The sequence below is a fragment of the Meleagris gallopavo genome, chromosome 5 (genome assembly GCF_905368555.1).
Source record: "Meleagris gallopavo chromosome 5, MGAL_WU_HG_1.1, whole genome shotgun sequence".
Lineage (NCBI taxonomy): Eukaryota > Metazoa > Chordata > Aves > Galliformes > Phasianidae > Meleagris > Meleagris gallopavo.
In genome coordinates, this window is record NC_139408.1 from 52236406 (window position 1) to 52262582 (window position 26177).

The 26177-nt window shown below is 41.5% G+C and overlaps 1 long non-coding RNA gene across 1 annotated transcript; it reads left to right on the plus strand.

The window, feature by feature from the left end:
• The first annotated feature begins 376 nt into the window (after positions 1 to 376).
• Positions 377 to 24621, plus strand: LOC109367912 (uncharacterized). Its single transcript, XR_014883289.1, has 3 exons — positions 377 to 587; positions 24089 to 24258; positions 24514 to 24621. It is a non-coding gene; the product is annotated as an uncharacterized LOC109367912 (long non-coding RNA).
• Positions 24622 to 26177: the final 1556 nt, after the last annotated feature.

Here is a 26177-nt window from a genome sequence, read left to right on the forward strand (position 1 = left end):
TGCCACGCTGTTCAGGATACTCCTTGTGGAAAAGAAACCGCGCCACTGTGTGTCATCCCATCTCCGGGGAAATGCAAAGCAATCAAGCCATTAAGAATGTATTTCAATCTCTTCATAGCAGGTGTGAGACACCATTCTTTGGCTGCTGACAGGAAATGTGTGTGCAATTCTCCGAGGTACCAGGCTCAGAACGTGCTTCTTAAGGGTTTTGCTGCTTAAAAAATTCTGCAAAGTGCAAATGGCTCTCATAAAATCAGATAGTAAATTGTCTTCTCTGTTTGTCCTGAAAGTGCTCAGCCAGCTGGGTCTTTACTGCACATTGGTGCCACTCAGGCAACACAGTGCAGGGCCGTGCCAAAACCATGTGTGGAGCATCAAATCTGGGTTCAGAGTTCATCTTGGGAGGCTGTTTCAAAGAGAAAACTGAGTTCAAAGTCCTGTGGTCTGAAAATAAATGAAAAGAAGAAATCAGCATTTCCACAGAGGCTGTGTAACAGCTTTCCCTTCACCTTCCTCTGCCATCCTGCCAAGGGATGAACCAGCACAGCATAAACCAGCAGGCATAAACCAACAAGCCTCCCAGTCAGGTAGGCACTGCAGCACTCCCTTCTGCTCTTCAGCATAGGGAAAAAAAATAGGAAAAGAAAACTCAGGCAGAGCTAAGGAGGATTTTAAAGCCTCTTTGCCCCCCTGGTCCCAGAATAAAGGTGATTATATGACAAAAGCTCCACAGAGGGACACAGTGGACATGTGCAGGGTCAGCGTGGGAGAGGGGCTTTGGCCACGTGCTGTTCCAAGTTGGCCCCAAGCTCTGCTCTTCTCAAAACGCATTGAGGGCCATGGTGGGACCCTGGTAGGAGCACATCCCCATCAATAGGGGCTGTCAGCACCGGTGATGGAGGTGCTTTTTAGGGAGCAACGATCAAGGAGCTGGCCCCACAAGAGCATCTGTTGAAGCCTTGGACATATGGAGCTTTTATTCCTCCTTGTGGAGGCACGAGTGCTTTCCCCACCTTCTGCCATCCTCCCATTGTGCAAGGGGCTGTGAGAGGCTCCGGGGACAGCTGCTGCCTCAAAGCTGCCTCCTTGGGGGATGCCACAAAGGGCCCTGTCCCCATGTCCCCTGCCTGAGTCACTCCCATCAATCAGAGGGGCACGGTGAGCCCGGGGGGCGGCTGACACCTTGCCTCTGGTTACCAGGGGACATGGAGGGGATAACTTTCTTATTTTTTCTTTAGTAAAAGGGAAAAAAGAATGTTCAGGGGAAAAAAGGAAGAAAAAAAAAAAGCTGGTAGGCTGCACCTCCTGTGAAAGGGAAAACCATCCTCTGAATTTCTGTGAATTTTGAAAGATGGATATTTAAAGATGTGGAGGAAAAAAGTAGTCATTCAGAGCTAATTATACAGCTGTTGAAAAGCCCAGTAAATATGTTACTCAGGGATATATAATACCTTTGATGTAGTTGTAATCCTACTGAAGTTATTAAAGGTTTTCACAGCTGCAAAGCAATCCAGCTTAGGAAGGTTTTTTTATTATTATTATTTTTTTTTTTTTTTGTAATTTGCAGAAGCAGAAAAGAAACTCTGCTGCCAAAGCAAAATGAAGATCCTCGTATAAACACGGTAGCACAGCCTAAGAAAAATTACACCAATGCTGAATAGCATTAACCTGTCCCAAAGCTTAAAAGAGTTTACAGGATAATAAACAGCGCCAGTAACTCCAAAGGGGCTAAATTTCAGAAAGGCTCTTCTTTAAAACAATTAAAGCTTTAAATAAAAGTGTGACTTTGCAGTTGGGAATTTCCTATTCTCTTCAAACCCACAAGGAGTATAAGCTATAAATGCTCTGAAAGAAAAAATACATAGTGGGGCATGAAATACAGGAGGCTGCTAGTAAAACTCCAACATGTTCATTTAAATTGATCATGGAAGCAATAATATCACTGGGCTTTGTAAATGGATGGGTTAAGAGCTGAAACTTTATTGCTGTTTTCATTCCCCAGGGCCCTGTGGTAAAACAAGTCTCCGCACAAGATCTCCAGGCACTGAATGAATTATTCACTCAGTTATGGGTCATTAAATGAGGCTGAGCAAGGGCCAGTGTCCATTATTACATTGTGGTGCATGAAAAAAAAAAGACTCATTTTGTGGAGATTGGCATGGGCATACTCTCAGCTTCCTCAGTCATTTCTGCCACGGCTTCTCCTGAACTTCTCTGGCAGAGCAGGGAGCTGTGAAGCAGCAGCACAGCTGCACTAAATAGAGCAAAGGAGGTTTGAGGTTAAAACCACAGGTGAAGACAGGAAATGCTAAGTGCATTCAGATGCTAATTGCAGAAGTGTCTGTGGCAGTTCAAGCTGTTACTGTCCTGCAGCTGCTTTTTGTCATCCTCCAGCTGAAGGCTGTGTCCCCCAATGTGTTCTTGATTTTGTTTTTGAGAAATCTGCTCGCGGTTTTAGTCAAAGAATCACAGAATGGCTGAAATTGGACCTCTTGGAGGTCACCTGGCCCAATTTCCATGGTCAAGCAAGAACACCTAGAGCAGATTGCCTAGGACCAAGTCACCCTTAGCAACATTTGATAGGACAAGAAACAGCCTTGAGTTGTGCCAGGGGAGGTTCAAGGAGAGGTGAGGCACAGCTGCCCAGGGAGGTGGTGGGGTCACCTCCCTGGAGGTGTTCAAGAGCTGTGGAGATGTGGCACTGAGGGACATGGTCAGTGAGCATGGTGGGGGTGGGTTGGGGTTGGACTAGATCATCTCAGTAGTTTTGGCTTCAAACCTTAATGATTTTATGATAATTCTCTGATTAGTTTTTAAAATACTTTCTAAGCCAATTTCAAAATAGATTAAAGTAAGCTCCCTCTGAGAATGAGGTTTCCCCATACAACCCATCACTGTCCACTAATGAAGGTGGGGTAATTTCTCTGCTCTGTTCAAAAGTGCTGAAATACAATTTTGCCTTTGTTCTCATTTTTGCCTTGAAAAGAAGAGCTTTTTTAGGAGGTCAGGAAAAGAGTGAAGTTGCTGTTATCTAAGTAGTCCACGTTTATGGTCAGAGACAGGACATACACTGATCTCTGGGACTACAAGCCAGAGTAGCCCTTAATCCGGCACTATCTTGTATGATCAGAGACAGATTTGTCAACGTGTCCCTGTTTGCACACCGTCTCCAGAGGAATGATTCAGCCAGACTTTTACATTAAAAAGGACAAAATTCAGTTCAGACTTTGGGGCCTTTCCAATCCAATAAATGGCTGGATTTTTGCTGACCTAGGCATTTGGGTAATTATCTCGATTTCTTTGTGTTTTAGTAGGAAAAAGAAACCTCTAACATTTTTAATTGACACTTAGTAAGTGAAAAATGATGGCTTTTCAGTTGAAATGACCTTCTGCTTAGAAATTTAAAAGAAAAACACTTTACAAATCCTCAAAAACAAACCAAAAAGGCAGGGAGTCCTGACTGCTTTCCTCCTACTCTTTCAGAGCTGTCTGAAAAGCAATAGGAAAAAGGGGGGGAAAGAAAAAAAGAAAAGGTTATTATCATGGCCACATTTCTTGCTGCTTACTCAAGCAAAATTCTCACTAGTTCAAATCTCAAGGCCTCCTTTTAGTTTTCAATCAGACAAAGAGGCATCCGCTGAAGTTAATGAGAAAGCATCCAAGGTATGAGTGAAAATTGAGAAAGGACTTCAGGATTTATGTCAGCGACTTAAAAAGACTGTATCCTGAGTAAGGAGGGATTTCTAATGAAATGTTAGCTCAAGATGTAGTAAATGCAATTTAGTTTGTAATATTGCTTTTTCTCAGTCCTACTTTTTATAATGTTATTGTTGAGCTTGACAAACACAACTGGTCTCAAGGGGTGAGGAGGGAATAGCTATTCTCTAATACAGCCTTTCATTTTTGAGCCCTCAGTTCAAGCCCTTGAGGACACTAATTATCCAAAGCTGTTATTATCTGACAGCTGTCTATGGCCTCTGTGAAGTGAGGTGGTGGAGACAGCAGTGGTCCCAGTAGGCGAGTGTCAGCACTGTGTAAACATGACCACCGTTTGCCTGGTAGTTTTGTTGGCAGCTTCAGAAAACCAGCTCAACCATTTGTGGAAACAAACTTGTCTTTTTCCTAGCAGGAAACACTTCTTTTCAGTTCTAAGAGAAAGGGGTGAATCACTGATCAGAATTTTCCTCCAGTGATAGTGCTGGTAGATCACTGAAGAGCACATCCCACTGATGTTAACACTGCAGGGCAACCTTAGTGATATTCACACTCCAGAGATGTCACTTGGACACACTTCAAGGACACTGACTTCAGGCAGGAAGGTTAATTCTCTAATCAGCACACTAAGGGGCAATAGGTGGAGATGGGGTTGCAGACCCATTATGTTCACCTGGGCCTTTGTGTAGGACACTGACCCATTTAGCCTGCTGTGTCCCAGTTAGCTAATAGTCAGGTCCATAGCTCAACAGGCATGCAACAAACTTTATTCTCCTTCTACTCACTCCTGCTAAAATATAGGAGTTTTGTCCTGAAATGGATAGGGAATATCATGGTCCTACCACCAGGCGCCAGTTTCAGAGAAAAAGTATCGCTACATTTTAACCACTCATTGCCAAAATTACTCTACATATCCCTTTCCATACTTCATGATCAGCTAGAAATAGATTCAGCAGACTTCCTTACACCAAAGCTGGTGTAGGGTGGTAAGGCCCTAGCACAGCTGCCCAGAAAAGCTGTGGATGCCCCATCCCTGCAGGCATTTGAGGCCAGGTTGGATGGGGCCCTGGGGCCCCAGCCGGATTTGGTGGAGGGCAACCAGTGCACAGCAGAAGGGCTGGAATGAGATGATCTTTAAGATCCCTTCCAATGCAAGTCATTTTATGACTAGCTCTGTCTACGTTCATGTAGATGTAGATGGCTCCTGCTCCAGCTCAGCAAGAGCACAATGGTAGATGAGGCTGTTCACAATGAGGCTGTTCAGCTTGCTCAGTGTCACCAGGTGCTTGGCCATCCCTGAAGAAACAATGGGCTGGACATGATATACCAGTATCTTGCAGGACCATCTCCTCTCCAACCAGGCAACTCTGAGACTGTTGAACAGCAACAAGCAGGTAAAATGAGATTTAATCCTACAGATACCCGCTGAAAAAGATAATATTGATAGGTTGCCTATATAAAATAACTGAAAATTAGAGCTGGAATTAATTTAGGTTGTGCAAATCTTTTTGTCGATAGCCCCAGCATTAGGAAATGACCCTCTCTCAGTTGATGGATCTTTCAGACACTATAACAGTGTAGAGCATATGCAGCTAGTTAAATGACAGAAAATCAAGCAGGAGTGAAACAATGAATAATAATAAGTATGCTACTGCCTCCTCTCTCTGTAACACCTCTCCCACTTAATTAGATAGAATTTCACTCCTCTGAATATGACAAACTGGGCAAAAATTCCTGGCATAACTCAGTCATCCCACTAGCTGTGATGAGTAACTAAAGGAAATAAAATTTGCTTCATTTCTAGAACTTACACTGCTGAAGTAATAGTCAAGAATGGGGGCAAGAAAAGAATATTGTGTAATACAGCATGATTTATATACATGTCTTGAGCAGACTGAATGATGCTTAAAAAGCTATTATAGACTTGCTTCCAGCAAAGAAATAGCCTGTAACTGCCATTAAATGTCTGCCCAGGGCACTTCAGTGAGTTTGGGATTCTCTGTCTAGATCAGCCAGGGGAAATAGCTGAAGTCTTTGATAATGCAACCTTCTCTTTCTGATGGTGCTGGAACAACTGTATGCTGTTAGCATGAGGCTCCTGGAGATGACTGAAACATGCATTTTTAGACATGCAGTTGTTTAAAAATGATTAACTCTATTCCACACTGCAATGCTGGGAGATCTTCCATTAGGCCAATTGGCTGCCTATATTTTTTAGATCCATGCTGAATCACAAGTGATGGGCAAAGTCTTTCTGCCAGGGACTCTTGGTCAACCCATTTATCATGAGAAGAAACGATTGGGATTTCTTCTTTCCAGTCAGAAAATGCTGATTCAAGGACTCAAACTCCTTTTGAGAGGAACCCATTGGAGAGTCCTGCTGGAAAATGCCTGTGATCTTGCACAGAGACCCAAAAAGAGAAATGAGCACAAGGACAGGCACTTGCTGTTCCCACATCTGTGTGGCCATAGTTCTCAGCCATCACAGCACCCATTTAAGAAGGTATTTTTTTACTCCATTTTGACCGGTTAACTCTTTCTGAAGGAGCAGATATCACTGCTAGCCATAAAGATTGATGGAGCCCAATCTAACTGATGAAGACCAAGATTATGCTGCAGCACTGAGATCCATCACAAACCTATCATGAATTTTATTTCTGCATAGGAGGAGAAAATACTGAAGCCTCAAAAAAGTCCCATGGTGTGAGAACATCATTTTCCACTCAGCTCAGATGAGGATTTTTTAAAAGCCAGCTTCATCCTTGTCAGACATGGGCACTGCAACAAGCACAAGATGTTCATTATTAACACCCCAAAGTACAAAACCCCAAGAGATGTGGTGGAGGGGCTCTTGTCAGATATGAAAAACGGGATAGCACAAAGCAATAGCCAAAGGAAACATCATAAATTGGAACGCTGGCATATAAAATGTATAGTGCAGGTGTTATTCAGAGACACCATTTTAAAAGGCTCTGTAAAAGCTCAGGCACAATATTTTTTTACACCTGAAGAGTGGCATACTCCATTTTTCCCTTTCAGTTTTAAAACTTGGACTTAACATTTGGATGAGTGAAACTGGAAGGGAAACTGCAGGCTTGCTCTGAAAAGCCCAAGATGCAGAAAACGTACACAGGATTTCTCAGGCATTTTTCCTTCCATCAGTTTGAGCTCATGCCAGGAAAAGAAAAATAATTGGGGGGAGAGAGGTAGGGAGGAAGGAAATTTCCAAAGCAAGGCAAAGGAACAGCTGTGTTTAACTGTTGGCTTCAGTCTCCAGCTCCATTTCCTTGCACACATTTAAAGGAATATCTGTGTTTAGTCTAATGGAAAGCGTCTGTCTGAAGGTGCTCACTACTGCTATGAACATTTTCACAGACACTGTGCTCAGTCCCATCTGGCTGGGTTGTTGCTGATGTCATTCCACACAGTGCTGACCAAGTCCATGTTAACAGTTGTTTTTTCTCTAGTAGCTCTTCCTCCATTTCAAGGAAACACAGGTCAGCAAATAGCAAATGCCTGCCCTATGCTTTGCTACAGAGCAGTTTTCCAGATTTATCCACCCCATTTGGAAGGGAAGGCTTATTACCCTGATCAGGGGAAACTGCCATAGGCAGGGTCAGAGAAAAGTTAAGAACCACAGGCCAAGGACATTCAGCTTTAAGCACTTTGCAGACAGATGACTTTGGGCATAAGACTGAGTTTGTACAAGCTGGTAGGGGTCAAGGAAGAGAGAAGAATAAGAAGTAGGAGGAGGATAGTGCTGTAAAACTTTAAGGACACTGACAAAAAGTTAGTCTTTCTGTCACCAATAAATAAAATACTCTCTAGTCTCCCTCACGAGTTGCTTGTGTTCTGGTTCAATAAATAACCTGTAGCAAAGGTAGATGCTATTTATGCATCTTTCCTTCGCCACCTTTTTGAAGGCACAGACTGCTGACAGCTGCCTGGGAGCAGACACCTACTATTGCTTCCACAATGCTGTTTAGTACACTTGAGCCTGTATTTTGAATTTTGGGAGTTCCCAAGATGCCTGGAGCTGCCATTCCAACAGCTGGACTGGAGCCCTGGGTTCCAAGCTGCTGGCACAGCCCAGGGGCTGGATGGTGTAAGATGAACACCTGACAGCATTGACCTTTGCACCAATGTAGCTCTACAGAAGCCCTTTGGCTTACAAATGTCATGTAATGGTTGCCCTAAACTCAACATGGGGGGAGGGGGAGGAGGGGACATGGGTCAGAGCTATTCCTCAACATGGCACCACCCTGGCTTGTGGGGAAAGGAATCAGCAAAAGCAAGAAGGACACCTTAGCTCAAAAAAAAATATATGCAGAAAGCAGTGAATTACTGCCTGGCTCTTTAATTCCTTTCAGAGGGTTGCCTGCGTGGCTAAAAGTTTTTGTAGAAAAGGTCATCCATGAAGTCCACCACCCATGCTGAGCCTGGATGAGCTGCACTCCACTGGAGCAAGGCTGCAGTGGTGACCCCCAGGGCCCTTCTGGGAAAAGGAGATGTGTATCTCAAAAGCTTAACCCCTAAAAGACATTTCAAAACAAACACTAGCATCTCAAAGGCTTCCAGATTTATCCACCCCATTCTCAAAGGCTTTCTCTCCACCCTGAAAGAGCACACAGCAGACAAGCCCCTGTAGGTGAAGCAGAGGGGAGCAGGAGGTGGCAGCTGGGTGACAAAGCGGTCGCAAAGCAGTGTCTGCTGCCACAAGCATTACTGTGCACTGTCCTTGACTCCACTGAGAAATCAGCCATGGTGAGAAAGGATCTTTTAGATCCTACTGAAGATCAAATCCTTCAAGGCCGTCTGCAGACAAGCACTGCATACCTCTGTGAAGGGGAATTTCTTCTCTGAATAAATGGCTGGAGGCTGCTGTTACTACCCCAGGGTATTGCTAAATTCTGCACTGATGAAAAGATTCAGCAGGCTGACAACTAGGGAAAAAAAAGAGAGCTGCGTACTTGGCAAATCCACCCAAATTTGGACGTTTTGAGATGACTTTATCCTCATCTACTTATTATCACTGGTCTTTTATCTTTTGAAGCTCCTGAGCGATGTTTGAGCTGTTTCTTACAAGGCCTGCTCCCTTTCTCACTGCAGGTACTTTGTAGAAGTTTCTTCCAGTTGCTTTCACTGTTGTTTTTACATCCTTTTAACCTTTTTAAAAAATCACTGTTATGAAAGGTTGTTGTAGAGACACCCTCAGCTGTTTTTATAAAATATGCTAATCTCTCCATCTACCACCTTGCCTTGTTTTTAACAGAGAAATCATCTTCCATTAATATTACATTAAAAACACTGTTTCACTACATCAAGGGCTAAACTCTGCTTTCAGAAGTCTGCACACAAAACTGCAGAAAGGAATGGCGTTTCCATACAGAATCCAATGGCAACATCTGGTCCCAGATGTTTATTTGTAATTTAACATAAAATTATACAATATTCATCATTTTGCTGCTTTCCATTTCAATATATGTCATTTGTACGAGTTGAAGAGGCTGCCTGAATGCATTTTTAGTGCTCAAACAAGGAGAATTCAGTACGCTAAAGCAAAACCACGTGTACTTTTGGAGGCTTGGAAGTCTTCATGAGGAACTGCACACTTTTAAACAGCAAGAGATGCTGACACACCTTAACTAAAGCATTCAACATTACTTGATTTTGCTAATTTAATACAATTAAGGTTCCTCCACTCCCTCACCCCACTCAACTAAACTGAACCCATCATGCCTGTAAAGATAATTCTCCCCATAAAACAGAAATCATTGTTAATATTTGCAAATCTTATCACTGGAATGGAAACGGTGACCTGTGGGACTGTCCCACTTTTCAAGCAATTGAAGCATTAAGACATAATTTATGCACTTGAGAAGAAATTTCCATATCACAGAGATTGCTTCATTCCTTGTTATGACTTATGAAGGGTGTTACTAGTAAGTGAAACCACAGAGGTCTGTATTACATAAGAACTTGTTTTGACATGTATAGTGCATCTTCTTTATGCTGATAGTCCAAATGTACTATTTCAATGCAGCTAAACATTATTTCAAGGTTGCCCTGACCAAAACCTAAAAGCTAAAGGAAGGTTACAGGATTTTTGTTTCATTATGCATCAAAATCCCAGACAGCTGTGACACTTTGGACAAGTAGTCTGTGACACACAATGATATTTCTTTGTTTTGTTTTTCTGTTTTCTGAATATTTTCATGGAAGGTATGGGAGATGGTCCACTGGGGGAAGGGAAGGAATGGAAAGAGTGAGGAAGGGAGGGAAGAAGGGAAAAGGGGAGAGAGAAAGGGAAGGAAGGTAGAAAGCAGGAAATTAGGAATGGAGGAAAGAAAGAAGGAAGGAAGGAACAAATGAAGGAACTAGCTGAGGACTGCACCACTAAACCATCACTGCACCAATAGTGTCTCACTATGAGTAGCTTCCCTGAGACATTTCTCTGGGCCGTGCCCTCACTCTCCATCACATTCACATCAAGAAGGACTCCTCATCTCTCCTGTGCTCCTTGGCTTCATGCTAAGCTTCTGCAGGGGAATTAAACCTTTTCTCTCCAGAACAGCTTTTTCTCTCCAGTTCTGACAAGTCCCGTGGCACCTCTGTGGGTGCATTACTTGTTCCAATGTTTTGCTGTTTTTGATAACTATAGTTAGTCAAGTATTATTGCATATTACTGTAAAACCATACTAAACAAAACAGAAAAGTATGGATGCCTCTGAAATTCCTCCTTTCAACACGTTACATGCTTTGAAGCCTTATCTGAGATATACTGTTAGAACTCTGGATAGAATTATTACACACATAGTTGTCTTTGCTACAGGCTTGATCTAAGTCCAGTCATAGGCAAGTGGTTGTTCCACTGCCAAACAGTGCACTTTATAGACATGTGAGAGGGTTTACTTAATTAGAGCCCATAATATATCCAACAAAGACAGTCATCAAAATAGCAGCTCACGATCCCCTGCATAGTCACTTTTCCTACGAATCAAAAATAAATTATTCCTTTTTCTTCCTTGTAGAAAAGCGTTGCTGAAAACAAGCTACTAAATTTTGCTTTTAGGGCTCTCAAAAGCCTAAGTGAGATATATTAGCTGTCTGAGGACAGAGAACTTTCTATTCTTGGTGGAATTCTTGTTGGTTTAATTGGGCTTTGTAGAAAAAATAATGTTATTTTAGAGGAACAACTATAGAATGTGGGTGTATTTTTATGCACTCAATTGCTGGTGTACTAAAAGTCTGCTGTAGAATTAACCTTACATGTATTTATTATTTTCTGTTATGTGTATAAACAGCATTTGTATATATAAAAAATATGCACAATATTACTTTTACACAGATGTAACAAGCCAACCAGAATATCAGTATTTGTGCTGTTGATTATAGTCTGGGCAGTTGCAGGGAAGTTTTTAACCATTTCTGAACAAGCCAGGCTTCAACTAGTTTTCAACAGTTTTTACTGAATGTCCCTCATTCCCATTTTAAGAGATCTTTCTGGCTCCAGGCTGCATGAAGCATTAGCAACCCTCTGACTCTCAGCCACCTGTAAGTGTAGTCTCCATGAGACAATCAGTGATGCAGAATCAAAAGGAAAACCTGGAGCTGGACTCAAATATCCTTATGGTCCCTTGCAACTTGGGTTATTCTATGAATTTGTAATTTCATCAGACATAGCAGCACTGCATCTTCCATCTTCTTGACCTTGTGGTTTCAAGAGGGATCTATACCACTGTTGAAACTATATAACTTTCCAGCCCACATCTTGCCAGCTGCTCTGCTATTGTCTTTTTCTTACCAGAATAAGTAACTTCCACTTTATAACAAGCCAAATCCCCATTAAAAGCATGAATTGATCAAGGTGAAGTAATTTAAAGAAGCTATTGCGAGGAAGACATTATAAATTATACCTTTTACATTGGCTGAACAAAACTTTCAATGGGAATCACAATGAACGTCAGGTTCTTTCCCTCACTTCAGATGTAGAGGAAAGAAAAGAACAATCACACAGTGTTAAGAAAAACAACCTGGCAAGGAATCACGGTATCTTGTGCTCTTGTGTAACGTCTAAGTGTTTTCAGCACACTACAGTTGAACCTGCCCAAGGAAATCAGAGCTATGAGTATGGATTCCTCTGTCAGCATAAGCTTTTCATTCACACCTTACTACAGCTCTTGACAGCTGCGGCTTCCTTGTCAGATTAAATGTATCAGGCCTCTGCATCTAATTTCAAACCAAGTAAGAAAGAAAATCTTATTAAAAACATGCAAAGGTGGGAGTGTGGGGAATCATGAACACAGACCAATACAAGTAGTCATGTGCTCTAGGAATGCAGTAACTTCTTAAGTCATATGTAGCTAATAGTTTTTATGGTACTTCTTTGTGGCAGTGTCTAATACAATCTCAGTACTTTCTAAACACTCAGAGGTTGTTCACTCTGCAAGAAATTCAAACCTGAAGCCTATGGGAAGATGCAGAAGATGTGAGGCCCCTCTTCTCAGCCTGTGACAAAGTAAGGCTATCCCAGCTAGCACCAGTAGATGATGACACCTCTCCCAGCCTTGCATGTCTGGCTTTGAAGCTGACTAACGGAGCTGTGCAGCAGAGCACTCTTACTGCTCAGTGACACAGCAAGGATTAAGTGTTGTTTCCATTTGACAGAAGCAATGAAAATCTTGGAACAAACCTAATGAGCTATCAGAAACTTGCTTAAGTCTCCACTGTTGCGAAGGAGATGCTCCCATCTCACCATCTGTTTGGTGGAGACCAAAATCTTCATAAACTGAGATCTGTTTAACACAATACCTACTCTACAGTTAGTATAATATACTATTAGCTCTTCAAAAATCCTGGGCATTATATTAACCAAATATTTCCAAATGTTGTGTTAGAGTGGATGAAACTGTTATATATTAGAATCTGGTGGACTTAGTATCAAAACAAAATTTTCCTTTATAGTAATGTGTTTCTCTTATTCTCAGCATATATATGCTATGCTTGAAAGACAAAAGCAGGGGTATTTGGGATATTTGTATTGTAAGGATATTAAAGGTAAAATCTAGGTGATAGAGTTAATCTGAAGTTTTTGCTTGTAGTCTCATGTCTAACTTAAAAGTGCAAAAAAAAAAGAAAAAAGAAAAAAGAGGAGTGACCATGTATGTTTTCAAATGCCTACATTTGTTTTCAGATGCATCACTAGATGTTACAGTCATTTTTAATGCCTATTAACATGCCTGCAGCCAGCTATATGGGCCTCTATATGAGATTGTGTGGAAAAAAAAAGAAGAGGAAAGGAAGAGATTATCGCCTTAACCAGCTGCTGGATGGATGTGCTAAAAATCTTCAGAAAATGAAAAAAGTCTCCTAAAGGAGCAACTGAACAATGTAATGAAAATATGACATCCAGGACTGATGGGACCTGTCTGTAGTAGAAATAACTTTCACTGACACATTAAGGACACAGAAGAATTTCCTGTGCTGAGTTCCTGTTATGGATGGTGATGGGTGGAGGGTCTCACTGCTGCACAATGGCAGGTACAAGGGAGCTGTGCTAAAGAAGAGCCCAGATCTTTGTTGAAGGGAAGGAGCAGACAGCCTGCTGCAAACTGATCCTCTAGTGGTTAATGTTACTATAAAAGAAGCTCAGACAGAGCCTGCTGACAAGCATCAAATATTTTCATCCCCCAGAGAAGTTTGGAAATCTTTAGAAATGCTTTCTATCCCTGCCTATAGCCTGTCCTTATGAGTGGTTTTCCTGACACAGGCTGATCTCAGTGATTCCTCACTTGAGAAATACAAGCAGCCTGTATTATCCTGCTGTCTGACTCAATGCACAATGCAGGTGAAATTTCTAATGATTTCATTTGCAGGCAGTCTATCTTGGTCTCTAATCTCAACAGATCTCAAAGATAAGCAAAATCAAGGTACAATCCAACCAAAAAGTCTCCAAGGAAAATCCAAATGCTAAAAAGAAAGGGAGGATGACTCAGGGTTGTTTCCCAAGGGTTGTTTCTGAATATCTTCTCCAAAGAGGTTACAGAGGGCACTGAACAGTAGAATATACTTTCAGATCAAGCAAGTTTCAGATCTAGCCATTTATAACCATTTGCAAGATTGTATTGTGTGTTAGAACCTATGAGTTACTGTCATGGCTAAGGATATTGAATTAGGCATTGAACAAACTTAGAACCAAAGACAATCTATGGGTCACACAAGGTTACAGATGATTTTATGAAGACAAAAAAAGGAGCATTAGAAAAAAATCTATCTCCCCTTTCATCATCCTTTTTCTTACAATCAAAGAGGTCCATTTTTGTCTCAATTAAATCCTGCTTAACAGTGTCTGTTTTTCAACAGCAAGGCCACATTGCCTCTGCTAGCAAAGAATTGTCTTTTTGGCAAATGAATGGCAAATCTTGCTTTAGGATCTCTGTCTGAAGAGCAGTTCTTCAAAATATTAGTGTAATTTGGTGCTGTCATTTCTAAAGCATCTCTTTAATGAGGGAGCTGTTTACCGGTGACTTAGGCAGGCGTTGCTATCTCAGAGATCATTTATATTTCACAACACTGTCAAATCCTGACAAGCTGCAGATTGTAACAGGATGGCTTCTGCTTTTTGATGCAATGTTTTTGGTAGTCTCCACTCACACGTGAGCAGGCTTGCTGTTTGAACATTGTCAAACGAGGGGCGAGCAGCTCCAGGGAGGTGGTAGGTTTCTGCTCGGCCTGACACATTCAATTTACATCAGTTATGCTTGCAATGGGGTAAACATTTTTCTAAAAGAGGGTGTTAACAACAGCACTGGTCATGTCAGCACTTATTGATACGCTTTTGCATTCTCATCAGTGGGGAGATGAATGCTCCCCCAGCAGCCACTCACATCAGATAGCAGGGAAATATTTGCTGTCGGTGTGCCGCCTTCTCTCTGGCCACTGCAGTTTCATTTGCCCCTGCTAGAGTCAGCCCAAATTTTCAGGGGTGCCAGTCAGTGCAGCTCTGCTGACAGCAATGGAGAGATGCTGACCGCAACTAGCTGGCAGTTTGGCTCTCTAGGCTGTGTCCTCAGATTTTCTATGAGCTACGTGTCTCATTTAAAGCATTTCTCCACAAAGATCAGAAGAAAAACACACTTGCACAGCAAGCTCAGGCAAACAAGTGATCTGCCCTACTAGCAGGCTTTACAAGAAATTGAACTGAATCAGAGCTAAAATTTGCTGGGACAAAACTGCCCAGCTGCAGAAATAGTTGGATTGACTGTTTGAGAGGTCTTCCCTAACCCACCCTCCTTACTGGGCCTAGCAAGATTTCCTGCTCTCCATCCCCAGCTTGGCAAGGGTGTGAAGCATAGACTCGCCTTTTTCAAGGGCCCGGTGGCACTGCAGCAGCACGATGGCAGCTGAGGTGATAGGAGAGGACAGATTTTACAGCCCTGTGTGCCGTTCAGCAGCTCGTGGGGACATAAAGGCGCTGCTTTCATGCACGGCCGGTGCTGGCAGAAGGCCTGGGCTGTGCCCTTTCATTTCAGACAAAGGCTCTCACACTGTGGCCTCCGGTGCGGAGAAATCTTTTGTGCCCGTGGAGCCGGCGGGAGAAGGAGCCTTCTGGTCCCAGAGATTATAAAGAAAACCTCTTCCTTCTGCACATGGGCCAGATGAAGAACTGGAGAAATAATGCCTTTTTTATCACAGTAATTACAGTCCCCATTGTTTTAATGACAGCGTTGTTGGGAAACAGGAATAGGCTGCAGTCCCAAGAAGTTGTTCCAGTGTACACAAATAAACGATTGATTATATTGTTGTCAGATTAGGCAGAACATTCAGCCTTTACTTATATAGCCATTTTCCCCCCAATCCTCTGTGCATGTGTGTATTCGTTGTATTTAACCAGATTATGCAAACTACACAGTCCAGAGGAAACAAAAGAGCTCTTTCTCTGGAGAACTTCCTTCAGAACCTGCAATGACAGGCTGGGATGGGTGAGGGAAACCTCTGTCAACACAATGCAGCCTGCTTCATGTGTTTATTTACAAGGCAATGATACCCTGCTCATATTAAACATTCCAGGAATCACTGGTTTCTGCTATCTCTTAAAATAAACTTCTCAGACTCACAGTTACTTACGTGCTTCTGTGTGTATTAAGAGATAGAAGAGTGTATACGGAAGTCTCGGCAGGCTGGGAAGGCCTGGTCTGAAGCAAACTGGGCTTGTAGCAGAAATAAAGAAAAATGGCAGTGAAGCAAAGGATGGCTTGGGAAGAAATGAAATGAGTCTGGAAGGCATTAAGATATAAGTGGCTATTGCTTGAGATAGCTTTCAAGGCACAGTGACTCATGTAAGAACACATCTGAGAAAGAAATCTCTAAGAAAGGGTCGTGACCTGGTGACTGCCTCTTTCACTGAGTGGGAAACAAATCCAGAGAGCTCCTCTGGGTGCAACTTACGGGATGTGGAACACTAGGTCAAGACATGAGTTTTCTCCAGCCCACAAGAAAAACTCAACAATTAGCCACATATTTAGTCTATTGGACTTCTTCTTACATCACCAGATATAGATAGGCATCCGCAGAGGGCTGTGCTACTCTTGGATGTTATGAATCTTCTCTGTTAGTGTTTTCTGCTATCCACTACTGACTTAGGAGAGAGCAAATCTGACAAGCTTAGGCTGAATGTTGGCTTGTAGACAGCCAAAGCTGGTTGCTGAGAGTCCCCAAGCACGTCTGAAGGCCAGGACCACAGAGATCACACACAGCTTTCTTAAAAATTATGTGGACCAGCTTTCTGAGTCACTGATCTGAATTTGTAACAGCTCTTGGAAAGTTAGAGGAGTCATAAAGCCTGGGAGATTCTATTAACAGACGTTTAGGAAGAAATGACAAGGTTGACCAAGTTGACCAAGAGGTCCAAGAAGATTGGGTCACAGTAAGAGATGACTTGTCCTCAACCCATTGAGGAGTTGAGGTCTTCAATCAGATGTGTGCAGTTTACCCTGAATGATGGAATCTGCACTGAAACTAAAGATAACGTCAGCAATAGGGGGTGGGTAATTGAGCATCAGAATAGTTTGTCCAGATATCTGCTAATTTCTCTTATAGAAGATTGACTCAAAATTTAAAAAGTTATGAGGTCATTTGGCTTCTCTCTGCATTTACTTGCTTTACCTTGACCCCAGATGTGCTTACCACCCTGTGCACCTTGCTGAGCTGCAGCTGTAAGTTATAGGTACAGAGTATAGAGAGGATCAAAGCGGAGCAATAGATAGACCTCTCAGCCTGGATGGCATGGAGCAGAGCCCACCTTCTGATCAAATCCAGCAGTGCTTGAACAACCTGACCCTGATTTACAGACATTCCTGTATTGCATTTGAGCTGCTTCCACCACAGATCTTCCACTCCTTAATTGCACTTGACCTTCCCCACAAATGGAAAGGGTACCATAGGATTTGGCTTATTAACCATCATAGCAGCAAGCCCTCAGGTATTAATGGAGAGTAATTGATATAATTCCAAGCTTACATTGACTTGTGTCACTGGGATCAAACATCTGCCAGTTTCAGGGGAATTTAGCTTACAGTTAGGTGGTTTGAGGTTTGTTGATTTGATTTGGGAGTATTTTTAATTTATTGTTGATTTTTTTTTTTTAATTACTAGAGAGAAAATAATAATCACTAAGTGATTTGAGTCTATGAGTCTTTGACATTTTTAGACTGAACCCAGGGAATTGGATTTATTTTGCCATTTTCAGAGGCTGGTGATGTTAGTAGTACATAGAAAAGCCAAGAAGCTTTTCCTATATAGCATTTGTAGCTTTTAAAAGTACAAACCCTTCAGCCTTCCAAAATTTTGTATTTGCTTATTCAAGACAAACTTTGGGAATCTTATCTGGTCCTATTCAATAGCAATTTTAAAAAGTTGAGGGATGGAAAATTGTTACAGTTGTAAGATTTTCCTGTGCTTAAAATTCTTACTTATTCTTAATTTGAAGTATCTTAGTATCAACTCACAGCAAATGGATCTTGTTACTTCAGAAGATTTCCTGGCCTTCAGAAGTAAACAATGAAAAAACACTTGCTGCAAAGTTGCGTTAAAACAATCACCAAGACAGCAAATTGTCAGCCATAACTTTGAAGATATTCTGTTGTATGTTACTAAACCTTAAGTTTAGTAAACTTAAGGTTTATTAAACCATAGGCCAAGGATCAGGCAATTTAATTCTTAATATGGAAAGCTGCCATTCTGTTTTAGGAGGAGTTCAGCAATATTGCTTGTGCAATATATGTACAGCTTGCAGGCAACTGATAGAGAGCAAGGTGCCTACATTGTTTGGATGTGGCTGTTATCAGGGTGGGCATACTGCTTTGGAGATGAACTGTCCCTCAGGTGAACCATACATGCAGTAAATGAATATTGTAATGCGTTTTTTGTTTTGCTTTGTTTTTAACAAAATAGGGGTGGCTACCAAGAGATGATCATGGAATTTAATCTCTGGAGCATCTTCTCTCTCCGATACAAATCTTTGCTTGCATATGCTGCAAGCAAAATACATTTGGTTAAAGCAAGAATGGTAAATTTCAACTGAGCAAAGCACCGGGGCTCTCATTTCAGCCAAGAAATGCTTATTGCTGCCTACAGAAGACTGGCCATGGTGTTAGGGTCTGAGCCCAGCATGCACACACAAACCACTGCCTGGCCAACAGTCATGCCCCACACCACACTGCATCCTGCCAGCAACATGAGAAAATAAGAGCTGCTCTCACCTGGCACCTGTCTCTGCAGGAGAATGGAAAAGCAGCATGGCTTTTCCTATATGTGTAGGGTGAACAAAATTAACTGCAGAAACAGAAAATTAGCACTTTTTTTCCCCCAAACTGGGATTAACATTATTTCAAAAAAAAAAAAAAGAAAAAAGAAAAAAAAACACAACAACAACAACGAAACAAGAAGAGAGTTCACTTGCATCCTTTTGGATCATTTAGGAAAGCAGTGTGACAAAATGAGAACTACCTACCAAAGGACCAACGCCATCACTTGCTAAAGTAGGAGAGAGTTGTTCTTGGTGCATTTGATTTTAATTTAACAGTACGCTTCACCTTCACAGCAAATAATTTCACATGCACGCTCTAATTAATGATGGGGAAACCTCAGCAGGTTTTGACTCTGGCTTCAGTTTAAAAAAGAAAAAAAATCTGGATGCTGTATGTAAGCCTCATGAGGATGAAAACATAGGAAACTGAAAATCTTGTCTAAGAACAAGTCTTCTTGTAATTCTCTTTGCTTCTTTTCGTTTCATTCTGAGATGGAAAGCAGAAATGACAGAACTTCCCTGGACATTTCTGAGACATTATGCAGAGATACTTCTAAAAGAGAGATCTTAAAATGGAACTGAATTCAGATTTTAACTATTCTTTGTTTTCTATGATTCCTGGCCTAGGCAAAACTCTTCTTGATCTTATCTATTTAAACTATTGGTGGAAAAAAAGAAAAACAAACATTTTCTTGACTTCGCTTTTACCACTGAGACAAGAAAGTTATCCATGAGAATAATGGAAAAAAATTAAAATTTGTGCAGAAAGCATTCTCTATCATGAAAAAAATACATTAAAGTACTCTGAAATTTTTGATGTTATTCACTAGGAGGAGAGAAGATGACTGGTCACTAGTTTCAAAAAAAAAAAAAATAGAAAGGATTTGCAAACAGATTCAGGAGAAAACATAGATGTTTTCTATTTACCTTTCAGTCCAGATATCTGCTCAAAAGTTGGTAGCACAGACACAGAAGTAGAGGCCTGGATTTTGGGGAGCAAGGCTAGGGAAGGAAGAGGAGGAACACTAATTCGTAAGTTCGCTGCGTGGCTTTTGCTGGTTGATGGGGCTGGGTGGAAAAGGACACTTCCAAGGTATCTTGTTTCCTTCAGATAGGATGTAAAATGAGTACAGCCATATCAGCCTGGTAGCTTCCAAGCCAAATAGCTTAGCTTTTGTTTTTACAGAAAGCTACCTAGGGAAACACCACCTTCCTAGCTCCTCAGCCTGCCCAACACAAAACAGCCATCATATCATGGCTAGACCAGTCTTACCACTCCTTCCTGCTCCTTCCTTTTCTTGGAGGTGTCCAAACACTTTACCTGTTGCCTCCTAACCAAACTAAAACCACCAAGGAGGGAGGAAACCTCTTTTTCCTACATTTTACACCTATTATGATGAAGTCTTGATTTCTAGCTGGAACCAGTAGGTGCTGCTATGTTCAAACAATAAATAACTATTCTTAACCACTGCCATTTAAAAATAGTCCTATTTTGGCTCCTGAAACACCTAGATGCTTTTATATTTGAATGTTCTCAGTGTAACCCATGTAGATTTTGCAGTGGTATTTGTTGTTCTGGCTGGTTAAAAACATCTCTCCTGAATGGGAGAATGCCAATCAGTGCAGCTACACCACTAAACAAATACAACTGCCTGCTCTGATTTGTAATCTGAAGTTATTTCTGTATCCACTTACAGAGGAATGTCATTGTAAAGAAATACCACGGAGAGCAAACATAGAGACCTTTTCCAATATTACAATTTCCACACATGGATGAGTTTGGGTGATTGTTCTTGGGCCTTGACACTGGAACAAAACAGTCAGCAAGTGAACTTATGTAGTGTTTTCCCTTTATTGCATTTATACGTGGAAACTGTGTTCATCCAAACAAGCACATCCTCATTCCAGGTTCTGCTCCCTGGCTCCACATTGCAGCTTATCCTTGCAGCTAGCCAAGGGGAAAATAATAAGATTCTTAGGAAGAAAAGAGTAGGTAAAACAAAGCTTTGGCTCAAACAGGCAACGTGGGGTCCTATGACCTCCAAACCTCTGAGACCATTAGGAGCTATTAATTTTTCCCCTAGATGTCTAGTGGTTTACTCTGAGACTCCATTCTGAGGTCCATTTGTCTGCCATCATCTCTCTTTTCTGGCTTTTTGCCTGTTTAGATGGGAAGAAGGCACCTGCAACCCACTTCTTCATATACCCCATCACCATTGAGACATATTTCTGCTCTTTCAAGGTCAACCCCTACGGCACTGTCATGTCCAGCTAGCCAAAAGTCCTTCAAAAGCTGCCTGGCCACCATGAATGCAATAGTTTCTCCATCTCAGATGTGCAGTACCATGGGGAAAAAACCTGTGCATACAGTCTCAGTCCTCATACACCAGGTACTGGTGAGTCCTGGCAGGATGGACATTTTTCTGGAACTGCCTCAGAAAGCACTCATTGCACTTATTGCTGCAGAAAGAATGGACAGCAGGGGTCTCAGATTGCACAAGCCTTCTGTTATCAAATGACTTAACCCACTACTCTGCTTGCTGTATGAGGAAGTAGGTGATGTCATCTTTTCCTCAAAAACACAGCCATTTCACCAAGTGATTAGACAAGATAGAACTGAGAAAGGTACAGAAACTTCACTGTCAGTCAGATGTGGTGGGACTCAGATTGTCTACTGCCTCCCACACCACCAGAAAACTGAGTCACCTTTTCTTTAAGGTGAAATATCAGTATTGCTTAGTATTACTATAACAAGAAAATATGTCATAGGGGCAATTACCAAGGCCTTCTCTGAGGGATGTGCTTTATGGGTATGGTGGTGATGGTAGAGTGTTTGGACTAGATGATGTTATTGGTCATTTCCAACCTTAACGATCCTATGATTCTTTTTCAGCCACTCTCTGATTAAGCCTTTCCCTCCTCTACTGTCTCATAGAGCTTTGGGCCTCTATGCTTTAATAGAGGCATTCAGGTGCTTATGTTTAGGTATTGGGGTGAATTATCCCTGAAAAATAGGAAAACTGTTTCCAAGGACAGGGAAGCTGCTTAAGATAGGCATGTCTGAAATCTGGTTCTCTGCTCAAAATCCCAAAGAAGTTCCCTGGCTACCAGATTTTAACATATTTAAGGAAGAATATGCACTAATAACACACTTTGAAAATTTCTGTGTCTTTCACAAGTCAGCACAGTTTCCCAACTGAGCCCAATTTCTAACCTACATAATTGAAAAAAAAAAGTCTCTAAATGCAGTTGCCAGGTATCGCCTCAAAACTCAGGAAAAAGGCAGCAAATGAAACTGCTGATTCACTTTTTTCATTACTTCCAAGGGAATCACTGGATTTTCTGGAACCCATTTCAGTTCTGAGGCACCACCAGTACTGGGAAACTGCTTTGAGACAGTCACCAGGGCAACAGGGAAGATGGTGCCTCCACACTTCAACATTAAGCAGGTGCTACTTTAGTGCTTACGTAGTTGGTTGCTGCATCGTTATTCCAGGGCTTCTACTTTCTTTAGCTAACTCACAAACCAATGCACCCCACAACTAAGTCACCAATAAATACGTAGCATTCACGGGCATTAATGATACAAGCTGGACCAGACTACATAAGGTATAACTGGGGGAAATAGAAAAGAGAGATCTCAAAATTCAGCACTTCCACTTCTTTCTCCTTCCCAGGAGGGACCACCTGAAGGGGTGACAGGGAAGGAGAGCCCTGGCTTCTCTCTACAGCCTGCATGATGCGTACCAGTTCTTCATATCTGCCTGAGGAGTCTCACTGGGACCAGGCTCTGATTCCTATGGTGCTGTTTTAATTAAACTATTTCATGCCAACAGCAAGTTACACTAATGAGAGCAGATGTATCCAGTAAACAGTGGCATGTTTTCAGTTTAATCTACTTTAACCTGGATATATATTAATTCCTAAGTAAATACCATAGTGGCCAGTAAAATGAGAAACAGATGATAAAAGAAGAAGTTTGCTTGTGACCCTTGAGACATGAGTATAATGTCTGGCTTGGCATCATTAATCTTATGGTCAGAGGAATACAGCCTCAGCATGTGTAATGGGAGAGAGACACGATGAAGCTTCCTCTCCACAGTGCCCTCTGCAAACAGTCATTTCCACATTTTTCTTTCTTCTCTCTAATTAGGTTCCCTTTGCCCTGACACACTCTGAAAGCACTGCCAGCAGAAGAGACCTATCCATCTCCTCTCTTGAATAAAAACATGAGCTATTGAAGAAAGTATTTAAACACAGTGGACTATATAAGGTATCACATGCCACAAGTTAATTCTTACAGAAGAGCACCTTAAATAGATCCTTTTGAAATGCTCTCTCAGGACAATGAGTAAATAACTGCTCCAAAGAGTGTCAGTAAAAATCCATCCTTGGACATGAGGCTAAATGAATTAGAATTTTGTCACTGGTTTCAGTGGGGCCAGCATTTTGCTGTACATAACGTGGATAGGGATGATACAGACTGACTTGTTTTAGTTTTGAAGAAGAAAGACTCCATCTTAGCCTGACAAACTTTTGATGTCAGTATTTAACTGGAAAAAAAAAAGAAAAAAAAAAGAAAAAAAAAAAGTTACATGAAAAACATATCTGGCGTGGATTTCTTCCTCCCCTGCAACTAGTGAGAAGCAGCTCTTGACACTTACTGAACTGATCAAAACACTCACTTCAAATAACTTATGTTACAAATTTCATGCTTTCTATGGTTCATGAATCATTGGCAAATTGATCTTGATTCCTGGAAATGTCGTTGTTAAGCAGATATGATTAGTGACTAGCATTGCACAATATTTTCTCATCATCTGGCTGTTTGCAAGTTGTAACCTTTAGGCATTCAGTATACAGATTTTATAATTGGTGTCTTCACTCAGAAGGCTTATCCTTCCTGACTGGATGATAGGCATTTTTAAAATGATGCTTTCCCAAATGATAAATGAAAGCTTCTACTCCCAGATAACACCTGTGGGACACCGAGGACACTCAAATATCACCGCAAATAACCAAAGCAGTTTAAACAGAGAAGAGTAACTAATTTACAACTCCAATTTAATCAAGCTGAAAGAAGTACTTTCACTGAAAAACAAAGAATTGTTCTGATATTTGAACGTTTTCTTATGATTCACACCACACAGAAACATCTCCATGTAATGGTACCCCACCCAGGCATTTCTACTTGGGGTCCAATGGGACCCGAAATCTCTGACACAGTGCTGTGTAAGACCTACACAGAATGTCTCAATTAATGGTCCATCGCACCACATAAAAACTGAAAGGAACTCTACGATATCACAAGCAAGCATAGTTAATATCAAGAAGGAAAGAAAAAGAAAAAAGAAATTAAAGTCTGACTGTAGTTAACTTCATTAAGTCGTTTCCTATTTCCTGGGCAGACACACAAGGTGACTAAAAGTCAAGTAAGCTGAATGGTCTATTTATTGATAAATTTGCATAATAACTGCAAAAAAGTGTACTGTGACTGGCCATTTATTGGTTCATCAGAAGTTTGTGACAAGCCAGGGCTAATTCTATGACTGATCCATTCTCTTGCAGATAGCACTGTTGTAACTTGCCACGGAGTGACACTTCCTCAAAGTAATGCAAAGACGTGAGGCTGTTTGAAGCTTCTTACTCAAACAAAACTATTTCTTTCACCATGATGGAGAACTTGAGATGCTTTTCCAGATTCCAAGTGGAAAGTTGAAGACTATAAATCATTCCTTGTGAGTGTTATCTCCTATATACCCCTCCCCCCCCCCCTCCACCCCTCTAGGTTTGGGCTCAGGAAGGAATTAAAAGTAACAAACAGAAATCCTTGGAGAATAAGGTAAATATTTAAAACAGTCATTGAAAGTTACGCACGCAGAAGCAATTAACAAATCACAGGATTTGTGCTCATTCTCTTCACAGGCCTCTAAACTTCTCCCCTCACCAGGCTGGCATATCACTAAATGACATGATTTGTACCACTTTCTAAGTCTGTTTCAGAGAAATGAAGAAAAGAACAACAGGGAGGCAAGGCAAACAACTGCAAGAAGAAAAAAAAAAAAAAAACAGTCACCTCCTCCACTGTACTTTCAAAAAATAGGCTTCCTCCCTTCCATTAAAGTAAACTGCCTTGTTAATCCTCATGCAGCCAATGAGTGCTTTTTTTCCTCCCCTCTTGTTCAAGAAGGATTATTATTTTTTCTTTAATATAGGTTATTAGAAATAGAAGAGCCACAAAAGCCAATTTCATTTGGAGCCTTGTTCCTGCTCACCCCTTCTTGCTGGCCAGCTGTGTCATTCCAGCCAAACTTCATTCAAAGCTGCCCATAAGCAGACTCCCCCCGGACATAACACGATGAAATTACCACTGGACCAGTACAGGTGCACTTACTTTCTCTGGCCTATAAATCTAGCCTGTGGGATGACTTATATAAATAAAATGAATGATTTCGTACTTGTAAGGACTTGATAGGGGTCAGTGATTTGCTGAACACCAGCACAATTTCTCGGCACAGAATGGGTAAACCAGGAGGACTTAATGCAAAGTTTTAGATTAGCCATGCATGATGGCTTAATACAAGTGGGAGGAAGGCATAACACAGGGAATCATTACTCAGACACGTGCATTTATGAAATTGTTAATGGGCTAAAGCAGCTAGCTTTTTTTTTTTTTTTTTTTTTTTTTTTTTTTTATAGTATAGATCTTGGTTTTATGAAGACTGATCATGCATCCACTAGTAGGAGCTCTGGGCAGAACCCTGATCACTTGTAACAGGGTTTTCTGTTAACTGCTTGGTGCTCCGAGCTCACTCTCCTGGAAAGATGCTGGGCTCATACACAGGTGGATGATAGATGCCAACAGCACATCCTTTGTTAGGCTAATTCAGATAGGCTCTGGGCTCTCAGGGAACACTAGCTCCTGACTGAATTAGAGACTCTATGAATTCTTTAATTTTCACTGCTCTCTACCATGCTAACTCTTACCAGAAGAGATTTTCTCTAGGCTTATTTGAGGCTCTGTCAATACTTCTTTTGTGACCAAAAGATAAGGCTTCCTCTAGCTTTCTCTCTTGTTATCATTAGAAGAACAGTGACACAAGCAGTAAAAAAAGATTGTCTTCTTTCCAGTTTAACAACCCTATGACTTTTATTCTCACCAGCCTTCCTCTAGCTCTCTCACCACAAAAGGCAGATTGTGCATTGAGCGTTGCGAGATGGGGAACTGCTTTGCCTATATGAACACCACTTGTAGCCCTTACCTTCCTCTCAGCTCTTCAGAAATACCTCTCCTACAAAGCACTACATCCCACTGACTAGCAAGGAGGAGAAAACAGCCCCACAGATTCTACCCTTCACTCACCTTCAACATGAGCCCATCATCCTGGGGACACAAAGAGGAAACACCAAGCTCAGCTTGAAGAAAAGCAATCCTCAGCAGTCTATACCATTTGGGAATGATTTGGTACAATATTGCTAACAGAAACATGAACTTTGTCTTCTGAACCTTTTCCTGTTTGCACCCACCACTAGGGCCTCCCTTACAGCCACAGGTTTGAAGTCTCATAGAAAACTTGGAGGTGGGGTGTTCTTCCCAGGTGACCTTATTTCCAGCTAATCTCTTGCTTGTAAACTGTTTCAGCTGAGGTAATTTTCA